Source organism: Camelus bactrianus, chromosome 4 (assembly GCF_048773025.1).
Source record: "Camelus bactrianus isolate YW-2024 breed Bactrian camel chromosome 4, ASM4877302v1, whole genome shotgun sequence".
NCBI lineage: Eukaryota > Metazoa > Chordata > Mammalia > Artiodactyla > Camelidae > Camelus > Camelus bactrianus.
In genome coordinates, this window is record NC_133542.1 from 77,144,175 (window position 1) to 77,159,715 (window position 15,541).

The window sequence follows — 15,541 nt, forward strand, 5'->3', positions numbered from 1 at the left end:
CTGATGGATCATTTACTCTGAACATATTGTGACGTGGTGGGGTTGTCCCCAAAACCCCAGGTGGAGGGGACTGTTGGCTCGTTGTTCCTGCAGGGACGCGAGGCACTTCCCCTGGCCCCTCAGCCGCTGCGCAGCCGGCCCCGATGCGAACCCAGGACTGACTGGCTGCAGAGTGAGGCAACCCTGGGGTCCTTGCACTGCGTCCCCACAACCCAGCCCGGTCCTGGTCACTTTTTCCCTGCTTCCGGCAACTGTTTCGCTGCAGAAAACTCCAGGCCTCCAGGGAACACAAACAGATTAGAAGTGGTGGCCAGCAGTGGTGCTTTCAACTTCCTTTTTAGAGATTTTCTGTCTCCCAAATTCTCCACCATAAGCCTACGTTGCTTGTATAAGTTGGGGGCGCAGTGCAAATATTTTAAGACCAGATATCAGATCACTTCCCCCCCTAGAAGGAGGCTGTCTCCGGGACCTGGGAGGTATCCCGGGGGCACACGCGGCCGTGCGGGCCAGCTGGGTTTAACTTCCGCAAGTGTGAGGAGCAATCCAGGGAGAGGCCAGAAGGACGGGGAGTGCGGAGCCATCAGGCAGGTTGTGGGTGTCAGGTGGATGAAATTTACCCCAAAACCATGTTTCCCAAGGGACGGCTTCTAAACTCCCCTGACCCCCAAGGCGGTTTTGCGTTCTAGGAGCACGAGCGAGGGGCTTTCCACACCCCGCAGCCACACAGACGGGGTCTGGTCAGCAGGGAGGAGCAGGCGCACGTAGATTTAGAAAGTCCAGCGCTGACGCCCCGTGTCACAGAGCAGGGGCGCACGGCGGGGCCGGGGAGCGCCGAGCCGCACGCTTCGCCCAGGCTGCTCTGTCCTCTCCCCGCTGTCCAGGGAGCCCACACCGAGGTGCCCGCGAAGCACCCCAAGTGGATGAGACTTGATGAGCTCCTGTCCGGGAGGGAAGGAGGCTCTGTCCCTGCCTCTGACCCCCAGGGCCGTTCAAACTGCCGGCAAGACCACTGGATCCCCCCAGACGCTTCCTCATCCGAAGGGGAAAGCTAATCACAGCGGAGGAGCCCCGCCAACAGCACCTTCATCACCCGATCGACACCAGTCCGACCGGGTCGGGACGCACAGACCTGGGCTCCTGATGCAGCGCACAGACAGGAACACACGCTCACTCCTGTGGGGCTCCCGGGAGAAGGGCACAACCGCATCCAACCACGAGGAGACGTCAGAAAGCAAAGGTCAAGGGCAGCCGCACAAAGGTCACGAAGACAAAGACCGACAGGAACTGAACTGGATCAGAGCCGATGTGCGAGGACGGAGTGGAGCAGCCGCCACCTCCAAACCATCCTGGGCCGGAGCGAAGGGGTTCCGGAGTCAGCCAGGGCACCGGAGCCCCGTCTGCAGGGGGCGTGGAAGTGGGGTGTCTGTGCCAGCTTCCTGGCTTCCACCACCGGGCTGGCTCGTGGAGGAGAGCTTCCTTGTCGTAGGAACCACACACACGCTTATTTACAGGCAAGGGAATCATGCCAGCAACTTACTCTCAACTGTTGCGTAAAAAATACAGGAGAGAGAGAGTGAGAGAACCGCTGTGGCACCGTGGCACCTCGGGGAGGGCTGGGCCAGGGCACCGGGGGTACTTGTGCTATGCTGGCGACTTTTCTGTATCCTTGAAATTATTTCAAAATCAAAGATTTATTAAAACAAAACTAAGGGGGTGTAGCTCACTGGTAGAGCACACGCTTGGCATGCACGAGGTCCTGGGTTCATTCCCCAGTGCCTCTGCTAAGGGGGAGAAAAAGTAAAATAAAACCTTCCAACAGTAACCCATGGCTCCTAGAAAAAATGAAGGTAGGCCCCCCGCCAGATCTGGCCATCCCTCCTGCCCCTGCCCCCACCTCCTTACCTGCTCCCACACTCCAGTCACCTGGCCTCCCTTCTGCATCCTGAAACCGCCAGGCATTCCTGCCTCAGTGCCTTTGCACGTGCTGCCTCGCTTTGGGGACATCCTCCCCCCATGTGTTGGAATGGCTCGTTCCCAGATATCATTCTGCTCTGTGTTCTGATGTCACCCTCCCAAAGAGGACTTCCCTGAGCAGGGACACTGTCCCTTTTGCTCAGATTCCCTGACCTTGCCCTGTTTATCCTCAGCACTTTCAGCACACAGCACATGATCCCTCTCTCGGATTGTGGTCATTTATTTCCTGTTATCTCCATCCCCTCCCCAACAGGCCACCACGGTGTGCTCCCCATCCTGGTGTGCTCCCCGCCCCTGGCATTGCCCTCCGGGAACCTCCCCACCCTGCCATCGTCTGATTGGGCGCATCCTTTCCACTAGCTTGTGCGTCCCAGTCCTTCTTCCCTTCTTGTGCAGTGAGCAACTTACACACCTGTACATGGCCACCCTGCCCAATTCAGCAGCCCAGGATGGGAGAGGAACTCTGATCCTGCCCCTCTACTGCTCAAAGCCCTTCCTTGGCACCTCGCTGATTCGGATTAAAACCTGGAAGTGCCTTACTCCAAGCTCCCAGCCTCACCTCAGCCTGCAGTGGCCGACCCTCACCACACAGAGCCCCGCTGTTCACTGTGGCCCCTTGCAGGGCAGGGCTGGACCCTTGCCTTCTCTGCATCAGCACCACCTGGTGCACGGAAGGCAATGGGCAAACGTGTCACGAGCTCGCCCTCACTTTCTCCGACTGTTTACTGGGTCCCAGAGCCAGCTCGGAGGATGATGCTTGAAATCGGGGGATGGGGCGGTGGGGAAGGACTGGGGAGGCAGGGAGGAAGGCTTCTCCCAGGAGGCGACACTGAAACCACATCCCCGCAGCTCCCGCATCTCCGCTCCACTGCCCCACGCGCCACTCCCCTCCCCGGGCCAGCGCCTCCTCAGCAGAGACCTCACAGTGTTACAAAGGCCAGGACAGGCCTGGTGAGACCTCCGAGGCCCAGGGCGCAGAAGGTCAAGTGCGAGCGGGGCGAACAGCAGCGCCCCTCCCCCGCCAGCCAGGGCGCCCGACTCTTTCATTGGTTGGGGGGTTTGGGGGGGTCTGTGACGTAATCCCGCCCCCGTACGAGTCTCCCGCTGAAAGCACACAGCGCAGACCTCCAGCACTGCAGACGCCCTGTTCACCGGCCGGCTCCGGCCGGCACCTCTCCAGCCAGGGACGAGCCACGTGCCCAATGAACAGCGTCCTTCGGAGGGACCGCGCGAGGAAGTCTCAAGTTTATTTGAACAATACTGCTTTGGACAAAGTATTTTGAACTCCTCTTGCAGAAGTAACCGCGGAGACCATTTACAAGTCGCACTTATCGGTGACCCGACGGGGAGTGACCAGCTCAGTCCCTCGATGTTCTTCACCAGACTTGGCTCTAAAACACCACGAGTTGTCTCCAAGAGTTGAATCCCACGACCTGAAAAATGTGAGGCTCTGCAACTATGAACGTGTCAAAAATGTATCCAAGGCACACGGGCCGATTCCAAGAGCCCCCGCCCCACTGGCGGCTGTGTCACTGCAGTAAGTAAAGGACGCCTCCCGGGGTGGGACGAAAGAACGTGTGCCGTCCAGTGACTCTCAGTAGAGTCACCACATGTGCAGCCGTCACCACAGTCGATTCCAGAATATTTCCGTCACTGCAAGGAGAAACCCCGTGCCCTGAGGCGCCCCCCGCTCCGGCCGCCCAGCACCCCCCCCCCGGCCCCCGCTCCCGCAGCCACTGACCTCCTGGTCGCTGTAGATTCCCCTAGAGATGGCCCGCTGCTGGACTGTTTTCATTTGCTTTCTGAACAAGTGCTCCCCCGGGTCTCCCGGGTGCAGGTGGAGGACGTGCCCTCTGAACCAGGCGCCCCCTTCCCCGTGGCCCTGCACACGCCAGTGGGTTTTCCTTCCACATTCTCGCTGACGGCAAAGGGGGAGCCAAGTCCTGCTGGACGCGTCCTCCAAAGACCCCCTGCTGTTGACCGTCACCCCACGCTGGGCAGTCACCCTGGGGAGAGTGCTGGAAAAGAAAGGGGCGGCTTATGCGACTCCGGCTTGGCCCCAGAGGACAGACTGCGCACGACTTAGGGACTTTGCAGCAAGACTACAGACGTCTACAACTGGGGCTCAGACGGGACAGGCTCTGCCCGAGGAGTCACGGGCTCAGATGAAGGTCGGCGCTGGCCAAGTGGCAGCTGCCGCTCGGGGAGCCAGGATGCCTGGGGTGGGATGGCAGAGAGCTGCCTGCTGGGCACCCAAGTCCTCCACATCAGGGCGGTCACGCCCGGCACGGAAGAACGTTCCCAGGAAGGGACTCGCGCCCCTTAGGTGTCACACCTCCTTGACTTTCTCTTCTTTCCTTTGACAGCTTTTAAGGGAAACCCAATTATTTCCCAGCTTAGTAAACTTGCACGTGTGAAATGTAAGGCACAACTTTGCAGATGGCGACCACGATTCTGATTGTCAAGGGCGCTGTGGGTATGTGCGTGCACTTGAGTTAGGACCTCCTTGGTGGCTAAGACCCTCCCCTGGGAAAGGGGGCGGCGCCCCAGGGGGTCTGCGAAGCCCTTCCCAGCACTTACGACGCCCCTTAAATGCATCAGCAAGTCCCGAACTCTGCAGGCGTGAAAACGCTCCTGGCTGCCTCCCTTTCCAGACGTCCCCCCCCAGCACCCAGGTCCGCGCTGGGTGGGGCCGGGCAGCACACCCTGGGCTCAGAGCCCCATTCGTTCTCCAAAAGCCAGGAGGAGCAAGCGAGCCAAGGCCCGGGGAGCGGACACCGTGAGCAGAGGGAGAGCGGGAGGGGGGCCTCACCCGGGCGAGACCCAGCCCAGAAGGTGCGCGGTGCGCTACAGACGGGACTCGTTTGGGTTCAGCTCCCACGTGTAGAGGGCTGCAAGGTTGCCAGCCCCGTCTTCGGAACCAGGAAAAGCCTCACAAACAAAGCCAGTGCCTCTTCCTGAACCCAGTGGAGCCCTGAGGTTCTGCCACCCTGAAACCTGCCGAGACAGGAATTCAGGATATCGCGGCTCAGACCTGCTCGCCTGGAACAGGAGCGGCTCAGCCAGGACTTGGGAGGGGAGCGGAGATGGGAACACTAGGCGGCCTCGGTGGAACCGTGAATGGGGCATTCCCAGGCGCCACAGGCCAGGGAGCCCTCCCTCTCAAGGGCTCTCCCTCCAGGACCCCCCTAGGCGCCCCTGGCAGGGGATGGGGGTGATCCTGGGGAAACAGGCCAGGGCTGCTCCATCCCTGCCGTGTCTGCGTAGTTGGTCTGGGAGGACGGGGCCCATCGCCCTGCCAGGCTCCCCACGCCCTGGGTGCCGCTGGCCACCCCCCCCCCACGCTCAGCCAACCCGCCCCGTCTGGTGGGCTTCCCGCAAGGCGGCAGCTGGGGCCGGGGGCCCCATCACTCAGGCCTGGTCCCCTCGGCCAACCCTTGGGGCTGCCGTGTTCCTCATCGGGGACACAGACGGTCTGATTACCCCTTTTTAGGTCTTCAGCTGCCGCCTCCCCCACTTACTACTTCCTCAGGAATTGCAAAATGGCGACATCCTGACTCTACGATTCCTTTCACTACGAGCTGGAACGCCTTCCCTAAAAACAAGGCTCCCTGGCAGGGAGGGCGCAGCTCAAGCGGTAGGGCACGTGCTTAGCACACGTGAAGTCCGGGCTCGGTACCCAGCCCCTCCCCTAAGAATAAATAACCCTAATAACCCCCCCCCCCGGGAAAAAGCACCTGAAACAAGACGCCCCCGTGCGCTGCGGGCGGCTCAGGGCGCAGCTCCCTGGGGAAGGGGGGATGCGCGGCCCCTCCGCCCCCGCTGCCCGTCCCCCGCACAAGGGGCTGGTTCCTGTTGTCCTCCAAAGGTGGCGATCTGGGGGTTTTTAATGTCATAGTGAACTGATTTTTAAGTTTTACTCAAATTTTGTGTTGAGTAACCAGTGAAGGAGGGCGACTCCACCGCCCTCAGGACAGAGGACCGAGGAGGCGGGTCCTGGCCGTCACAGGGAGCAGCGGGTGGCCCCCGAGCGCTGGCTCCCGTGAGGGGAAAGCCTGTTCCAGAATCGGTGTCTGCCCACCCGAGGTCTCCCGCTCCGTGTCCTCACCAGGGTGAGGGATTTAGAAGTCACCGGCAGGGTGAGCTGGGACGTATCCACAAAATGTTTACCACTGTTATCAAGACAAACGAGAGTCCCGGGTTGGGGGCAGGACATTTTGATTGAAGCTCTCTCTGTCGCTGGCCTGTCCACAGTCTCTGGACCCCCAGGCTGGGCAGAAGTCCTGTCTTCTTTTTCTTTTTCCTTTTTTAGTTATTTTAGTTTGGCGGGGACAGGGTGGGTAATTAGGTTTCTTTGTTTTTAGAGGCAGCACGGGGGGTTGAACCCGGGACCTCGAGCGTGCCAAGCGCGTGCCCTGAGCTACGCCCTCCCCAACTACCGGCAGCGCCCACTCATAGGCCTCAGGGCCAGGCAGAGCTCTGCTCTGCTCCCAGAGCTCAGCCAGAGACATCAGGGAAGCCTCAGAGCAGAAGCCAGCTGTCAAGCACGCTCTCTCTCTCTCTCAGGGGTCCCCCTTACATGCCCAGGTTTCTTCTTTGAGATTTTAGGCGGAGTCACGTCTCCAGTCGCCAGGGGTCCGGGGCGGCCTCAGGGCAGGGGCCGCACACGAGGAGCGTCTCGGCCGACCCACCGGCGCCCGCAGCAGCGGCCCTCCAGCCCGAGACCTCGGGTCGCCCCACATGTTCTGCTCCAGGCTCCCAGAGCTGGGGTGGCTTTTTAGCCAGAGGTTTGCCCAGCACCCCTTACCCTCCCTGGCGACAGAGGCTGCAGATGACAGTGGCTGGGGATGCGTCGGGGCCTGCCCTGTTGCTGCCTCCTGGTCCCCCACGCAGACGATCGGCTTCTGAGCCGGACTCCAGCGGTAAAAGGCAGTTCCCTAGGGGGAGGGTGTAGCTCAGCAGTGGAGTCCCGGGCTCAACCCCCCGTGCCTCCACCAAGATAAATGAACCTAACCACCTCCGCCCCCAACCAAAAAGCTTTTATTTTTCATTTCAATTCTCAGAATATCTGTATCAGATGCTGAGCTAAACTGAACACGTACAAGTCTCTACTGTTTACACACATTGAAGATGGAACCAGCTCACAGCATCCTAGGCTGTATGCACGGGGACTCCACGGGGGGACGTGAGAGGCCACCTCTGCCCACGTCGATAACGTAGCCAGCTGGTCAGGCACCCAGCGAGTCAGTCGTGTAACCCTCGGGTGCTGTGCGGCCTGGGTTAAAGTCTCTCCCTCCCTGGCTCCCACTCCGGGACTTACAGCCAGGTCTTATGTCTGTCTTACTGGTCACCCTGCTCTCGCCTTCCAGGATGAAGAGTGAGCAACCCCGGAGATCAGGGTTTCAGAACGGAGGGTAAAGCTCAGCAGCTGCTTTTCGCTTTTTACATTTTTTATTGAGTTATAGTCATTTTACAATGTTGTGTCAACTTCCAGTGCAGAGCACAACTTTTCAGTTATACAGGAACATGCATACGTTCACTGTCACATTTTTTCTCCGCTGTGAGCTACCACCCTGCACACATTTCCCTGTGCTGTGCTGTATCACCTTGTTTAAGCAGTGGCTTTTTACAACAGGGCTCGCCCCGCTGTGTGGCCAGGCAGCAGGTCCACCTCGGAGCGTCCGCCCTGGCTCCCTGCCGGCTCCCCCGCGCACACTGCATCTCCGCCGGGGCCTCACCCGTCTTTCCCTGCAGCCTGGGTGCCGGGCTGGCTCGGGCATGTGCATGACCACACTGTACCAGCCAGGTCTGAAGAAGAGCCACGCTCACTGGTCACACTCGGGACAGTGAAGGAGGAAAACCCGGGCTCCCCGGATCCTCAGGGAAAAGCTGTGTCTGAGGCTCTGACTTCAGGGAGGGGAAACCTGCACTGCCCCTGGCTCCCTGCCCATCCAGATCACTCCTCACCCCCAGCCTCCGACCGACCGTCTCTGTGCTTGGCCAGAGAGTCAGCCTGCTGGACCCACCCTCAGATGGCACCCTCCAAAGGCAGTCACCTGATGTGTCCCCCCCCGCCACCAGTGGGTCTCCGTTGACCAGGGTAGAGCTCACGGCTCTTCCCAGGTCTACAAGTTCCCGACGTGGCTGGAGGGAACGCAGCAGTTATGTCTTCCTGCTCACAAGACAGAGGGCGCTGCTCCCAGGATGGGGCACAGAGGGTGTCGTGGCGGGGCAACGGCAGTGGCCCTGAAAATTCAGATGGTGCCTTCCGGAACCGAGGGGCGAAGGGGGCACAGCCCCCCACGCAGCCCTGCTTTCCTCTGACGGCCCCAAACTAACCACCACACAGAGAAGCCGGAACCTGGGCGAGCCCTCCCCGTCCCGAGCCTCCGCGAGGGAAGGCAGGGCTCGGGAGCGAGGCCGCCCTCCACACAAAGAAGCTGGAACTTTCCAGGTGGCCGCCCCCAACTCAGAGAACGTGCAGTAGACCTCTCTCCCTTCTGCCGAAGGAGAACCGAAATAGAACCATTTCCATGGCTCGCGGGAGTTTTGAGACTGAAGTGTGAACCTTCTCGGAGCCAGTTCATCTCCTGGGAGCGCAGGAGCCTCTTCGAGACGCGTTCTGCCCGAGTTTGCTTCTGTGGCCGCACGTGCCGGCCTTTCAGCCCTGACCCGTAACATCCCGACCCAGGTTTTCATCTCTAAGCCTGGCAATCTTTTAGTTTCTTGACCTGTTTTCACCAGCCTCCCCCACCGAATGTAGTTGGCACAACGTTCCTAAGGTTTAACAAGTTAACTCTCTGCCTGAAATTTGGACCGAAAGAGCTGCTGGTGGCGTTTCCGAAGCTCGGGGCACGAGCAGGTGCTCCCAGAGGAATAAAGTCCTGGACGGTCTGCGGTGCCCGCAGGGCAGCTGCCCGGGGCGGTGCTGTGGGAGGGTGGCCGGCACTGGGCCCACAGAGATCCCTGCGGGGCCCAGCCCGAGGACACTCTGTCCTGGGGTCCCCTCCTTCCCGGGGCGGCCCACGTCCAGTGGCCTCTGTTCAGGGGGCGAAGGGCCCGGCCACTTCCCTCGATGGGATGATCTGAGGGGTCTTCTCAGCCAAGGCCCCCACAGCGCCCACATCACAGCCACCTCCGCTCACCCAGTCCTGCGTTCCCAGGGCGCTCCAGCCTGCCCCCCACCGCCCCTCATGTCTGTGCGGACTGACCTGAGACGGGCTCCTGCCCCAGAGCCCCTGGCCCGAGACGTCTGATTTCTGCCGGCCGTTGTCACTTTGCCTTCGTCAGTACGTTTTCCTGCCTTTGAAGGGGCCCCTCGATCCCAGCCTGAGCACCCCCGTCCAGCCACCTCCCAGTGCCACCCCAGGACCCCCTCTGAGGAGAGGACAGTGACAAATCTCCCCAAATTGCCTCATGAGAATAATTTATTTTCTGAAAGAATCTGAGAGACAAAATCACAGAAACATCCCGCTCTTGTGTGAGTAAATGGGAGGTGACGTGCCTTCACTTCCGTTTATGACACACCGGGTCCCCCCGAACACGTTCGTCTCAAGGCGCCTATTTTCTGCCTCCGTCTCGCTGCCTTATAAACAGACGCTCTTCCAGTCACGTTGTCCCTTGCAATGGTAAATAATAAACGGGGTGAAATCCCCTGGCAGCCGTCAGCTTGTCCTCTGTGTCTGTGAGTCTGGTTTTGTTTCGTAAGTAAGTTCATTTGTGTCCTTTTCTAAGATTCTACGTGTAAGTGAAATTCATGCCAGGAAAATTCTGAGAACCTGACACTCAAGAAATAAGCTGAATAAAAGTCGCTTCTGAGGCAAAAGATTTAAAAAGTGGTTTCACACAATAAACGCTGGAGAGGGTGTGGAGAAAAGGGAGCCCTCGTACACCACCGGTGGGAACGCAGGTTGTGCAGCCACTGTGGGAAAGAGTATGGGGGCTCCTTGCAAAACTCAAATACCACATGATCCAGCAATCCCACTCCCCACTCCTGGGCACATGTCTGGAGGAAACTAATTTGAAAAGCCACCTGCACCCCAATGTTCACAGCAGCACTATTTATGATAACCAAGACACAGAGACAGCTGTGTCCATCGACAGATGACTGGGTAAAGAAGCTGTGGTGTATCTATACAACGGAATACTACTCAGCCATAAAAAAGGATAAGATAATGACATTGCAGCAACACAGATGGACCTGGAGATCGTCATACTAAGAGAAGTAATTCAGACAGAGAAAGAAGAATACCATATGGTATCACTTACATGTAGAATCTAAAATAAGGACACAGATGAACTTATTTACAAAACAGAAACAGACTCACAGACATAGAAAACAAACTTATGGTTACCAGAGGAGAAAAGGAGGGGTAGAGATAAATTGGAAATTCGGGATTTACAGATACACACTACTGTATATAAAACAGATGAACAACAAGGTCCTACTGTAGAGCACAGGGAACTATAGTCAACACCTTGTAATATCAATTAAAGAAAGAAAAAATGCCTTGTAATAGCCTATAATGGAAAAGAACACAGAAAGGAATATATACGTGTATAGCCGAAACACAATGTTGTGCACCAGAAATTAACACAACATTGTAAGCCAACTATAATTCAATTTTTTTAATGGTTTTGCAGAAATAGGATTTCCAAAGGCCGACTCGAGTGGGCAGAGGTCCTTGGACCGGGTCTGGGTGGAGGGTGTGTGCGGCCACACTCACACACGTGAATGTCCATACATTCCATTCAGTACTTCGTACAGGTTAATTTTTGTGTCTATGAAAGCAATGCTCATGATGTTAAAAGCTGAAACAACATAAAGAAGTCAGCAGGAACAACACAGGTGCCCTGGCCGGCCCCCCACCCTGCGCCACTCCGCCGAGGAAGGCACACTGCTGATGGTTGCTGGCAAGTTCGGGGGGGAAACAACACGCTCTGCATCCGCTCTGCTGGGTAGCAGGGCACCGGCCACCCACGGCCGTCTCTGAGAGCAGCCCGGCCTGGGCTTTACGCGGCCCTGGGCTCCCCCGGCGTGTGGACCCGCCTCCTTCTCTCCAGGCAGGGCTCAGGGTGCAGGACGGCATCCTTGGCTCCACCGCCCCTACTAAGAGCTCTGTAGGGTTTCTGCTTTGTTAAATGAAGAAGCGTCTTTGTAGAGACCGGTGTGCAGGAACCGCGGGAGCAGAAGCTCAGGACAGGGCCTCCGAGCGGGCCGGCGGGCTGCGCGGCCTCCAGGCGCCACGGCGCCTGCCCGCATTGTGGCAGCGCCGTGACTTGCGGAGGGAAGACGGGCACGAGCGAAGGGGCCCGGCTCCTCTCGCTCGCACTGGCTCCAGCTGTCGCCTGGAGGTCCCCCGCTCCCTGCGGAGACAAGCAGGGAGCAGGACCCTCTGAGGGTCCTCTGCCCCTCGACAGGAGCGGTGATCACCCGGGGCCCCAGAGCGGCCTGGACGCCCAGCCGCCGCTCCTGTCCCTGCTCCCACCACTCACCGCCTGGGGGACAGCCGAGCCACTGACTGTCCTAGAAGCGCCTGGCCTGGACCGAGCAGAGAAGCCAGGGGTCCCCCTGCCTTGGAGAAGGAGGCCCCCTACACGGGGGCCGACGGGCCCACCGCAGGAACGGTGGGAAGGCAGCCCATGGGCGGATCTTGGGGGACCCCGAACCTGCACAGTTAGGGGCTTGATTACGAGGAAAACTGGAGTCCCTGACGCCGCCGCTCACAACAGGGACGTTTTGATTAAAAACAGATGCCGCCCCTTGCTCCTCCAGCGAAGACCTCACAGCGTGCGGGAGATAAGGCTTCCTAAAAGGCAGAACATAGCTACGTGTTCCTGTGCGCGCGCTCACACGCGCGAGCCTGCGTGTGCCTGCGTGTGTGTGCACGTGTGTAACTGGAGGCCAGCGGCTTCAAAAAGGAGGGCAGAAAGCCTCTCCCTTCCAGAACCTGTTTGTTACCCGTCACTCCCCTGGGCACCCGATTCCCACAGGGATCTGTAATTCCTGCCCCTCCGTGTCTTCAAGTGCTGTCTCATTCTGAAACTCAGCCATGAAATGGGGGCAGGCTCTCAGTGTGGTAGAAGCTGCCCCGGGCTTTGCCCAGAGCCGGAAGCCATAAAGGAAACTTGACAGATTTCGGCTGCATACTGATGTAAACCTTGTGCACTGCACACAAAATCAACAAAACACTAAATCCAAAGGTAAAAGAAAAGTGGCACGCTGAGAAGTAAACGCAGTGCACAGGAGTGTACGGGGGGACGCGCCAGACCCTCAACGAGAGAGGTCCTGGAATGAGAGGAAGGCCCGCCACCCAGCAGAAAAACTAAAGACGCACGGAGAGCGCGCACAGGCAATTCCCAAGCGGCTGACAGCACGGTGAGACGCTGTCCTGCGTCGCCAGCAGTCACAGGAGTTAAAGTCAGAGCGGAAAAGGCACGTTCTACCTGTGAGATCGCCGGAGACAGAACGGAACAAAGAATAAAATCACGCCATTTGCAGTAACGTGGATGGACCTGGAGGTCGTCATTCTAAGTGAAGCAAGCCAGAGGAAGACAGACAAATACCATATGATATCGCTCATATGTGGAATCCAAAAAGCACAGAGAAAAGAGGACGCTAATGAACTCATCTACAAAACAGAAACAGACTCGCAGGCGTAGGAAACAATCTTAAGGTTACAAGGGAAAGGGGGTGGGAAGGGACGCACTTGGGAGTTTTAGATTTGCAAATGTTAGTCACTCTGTATAAAAACAGACTGAAAAAACCCCAGGTTTCTTCTGTATAACACAGGGAACTGTGTTCAGTATCTTGTAATAACCTTTCATGAAAAGGACTATGAAGACAAAGGCATGTACGCATATGCATGACTGGGACATGCTGCTGGACACTGGAAACTCACACACTGTAACTGACTGTACTTCAATTAAAAAAAAAAAAAAAGAAACGGAACGACACCACCCAGGCCCCTTACCCACCCGGTGGGCGGACCATCAGTCAGCCGGTCACTTCTGGAGGGCATTTTGGCCACAATGCACCATGGTCCTTGGCTAGCGGTGCCTCTTCCAGTAATCACCCCTAAGGAAAGGCTCAGCCCACTTCCAGCGACACATCACGGAAGCCGTTCATCACAGCCCCGTTCAGGCCCTGGCGTGGGGAGGACACAGCTCAGTGGTCCCCGGTGCAGGCCCAGGGCACCTCCTCTAAAAATAAGTAAATAAACCCAATGCTCCCTCAAAATAAATACATTTTAAAAATAAAAGCAAAGTAAATAAAAAACAAAAACTGTGGAGAAACATGCCAAAATATTTGTCATCTGTGTTTCTGGGTCATTGGGTTATTAATTAGGTACATTTTCCCAAACTTCTGGTAATGAGAAAATCTTATTTATTAAAACCGTTTGCTGAAGCATTAATACAATGTTTTCATGGGTTTCTCGACACTTGGCCCCCAAATCCCCCAAGGTGATTAGACTAGAAATAGCCCCCTTCTCGTTCCCACAGGAGAAAGTTTCTGATTTTTCATCCTGTCCAGCCCCCGGCACTTGTCTTTAAAGCATCTTTATTGCGGTATAAGTATTGTACACAACACTACACATAGTCCGATGTACAGTTTGAAGAATTCTGACAGATGTGCACACCCACGACACCACCGCCACAATCAAGACAGCTAGCACTTCCATCTCTCCCCAGGAGGAGACAATTTCTACTTCCCAATTAATCCCTCCCCACCCCCTTTCCCCCCTGGTAACCGTAAGTTTGTTCTCTATGTCTGTGAGCCTGTTTCTGTTCTGTAGATGAGTTCACTTGTGTCCTTTTTTTTTAGATTCCACACATGAGTGATATCATATGGCATTTTTCTTTCTCTGTCTGGCTTACTTCACTTAGAATGACATTCTCCAGGTCCATCCATGTTGCTGTAAATGGCATTATTTTATTCTTTTTAATGGCTGAGTAGTGTTCCGTTGTATAAATATACCACAGCTTGTTAGTCCAGCCATCTGTCAATGGACACTAAGGTTGCTTCCACGTCTTGGCTGCTGTAAATAGTGCTGCTGTGAACACTGGGGTGCGTGCGTCTTTTCGAATTATATTTTCCTCCAGATACATGCCCAGAAGTGGGATTCCTGGATCATAGTTCAACTCTATTTTTAATTTTTTAAAGGAATCTCCACACCGTTTTCCACAGTGGCTGCACCAAACAACATTCCAACCAGCAGTGCAGGAGGGTTCCCTTTTCGCCACAGCCTCTCCAGCATTTATTGTTTGTGGACTTTGTAATGATGGCCGTTCTGGCTGGCGTGAGGCGGTACCTCAGTGTGGTTTTGATTTGCATTTCTCTGACTAGTGATGTTGAGCATTTTTTCAAGTGCCTGTTCGCCATCTGAACCCTGGCACTTTCTAGACAGGAAACGAAACTCCAGTTCACTCTCCTATATGTCTGGGTCAAGGAGGCCAGTAGGGATGGACAGACAGACTGTATTTGTGTCTTGCTTTCAGTCTGCCCACACACACACTGGTCTGGCTCAGTCCCCACCGGCCCTGGGCCCCTGAGCAGCACCGGGATACTACGAGCCCTGGGCGAAGATTTCTGCACTGTTTGAAAAACAAAAAGAACTGGAAGGACCTTCAAGGCCACACAGTCGGTGAAGAGACCAGAAATAGAATGCGGCTAATAGTCCCTGGTGGGTTCCTGGAAGACAGCGCTCTCTCTCCCCTTCCCAAACTGGCCAGATGTCCAGCAGAGATGTGTCTTTAACATCTACTTCCTCCTGCGGGCACCAGGCTGCAGGTGCACATGGGGAGCTGGCCCCAGGTTGCCCCAGCCTCAGAGAGCCTGGAGGCCAGGCCTGGGGCCTGCACACACTCAGGGCCCCTGCTGCTCTGAAGTCCCCCAAGGCTTATATTTCACCCTACTTCCCGCTTCCCTGCCGCGGGCTCCTGCCCCCGGCTGTTCATCCCGTCTCAGCCTCGGGGTCCTTATCCCTAAGTCTAGGCTGAAGCAGGGGGCACAGACACATAGAAGCATCCGGCAAAGGCAGCTGCAGGCCTGGGCAGCTTTCTTGGAGAGAAGGCTGGCCCTGCAGCCCGGAGCTCAGAGTACTTGAGGGCGGTGGGGGGTGTCAGCAGGAAGAACTCCTGCTTCCAGGGAGTCTGGCTTAGCCTTGAGCTTCGCGCAGCCTTAAGGCAAGGAACCACTCCGCCAGCCGGGAGGGGGAGGAAGGGGGGGAGGGTACGGTGCCGGGCACACAGCGGACACTGGACAGGTGGGAGCTTCCAGTAACGGCGCAGCTGAAGATCAGAGTAGCAGGATCAACGCTCCACTAGCCCACCAGCGGCTCCCCGGCCGCCCACACCTCCCAGCCTAACCTTCCCACCGAGGGACCGCGGAGGCAGGGCGGTGTCTGCCGACGCGGCCACTCAGCGCGCGCCCCTGGCGCCGGGCAGCTGGGGCCCGCCGGGGACAGGGTGCTCGACAGCACCGGAGGGCCCCCGCCTCCGGCCGGGAGCGGGGTGGAGGTCAGACATCAGCCGACTACTCACTCCAACCGCACCAGGCGCGTTTCGG

The 15,541-nt window shown here is 57.3% G+C and overlaps 1 long non-coding RNA gene across 3 annotated transcripts; it reads right to left on the bottom strand.

Moving 5' to 3' along the window:
- Nucleotides 1-3,197: 3,197 nt before the first annotated feature.
- On the bottom strand, nt 3,198-15,515 carry LOC123616683 (uncharacterized). Of its 3 annotated transcripts, XR_006724695.2 has the most exons (4): nt 5,496-15,515; nt 4,787-4,971; nt 3,716-3,992; nt 3,198-3,407 (listed from the first exon to the last, which is right to left on the bottom strand). It is a non-coding gene; the product is annotated as an uncharacterized LOC123616683 (long non-coding RNA). The 3 variants fall into 3 exon arrangements; XR_012506652.1 differs by lacking the exon at nt 4,787-4,971; XR_012506651.1 differs by having other exon boundaries at nt 3,716-4,971.
- Between the last annotated feature and the right edge of the window lie 26 nt (nt 15,516-15,541).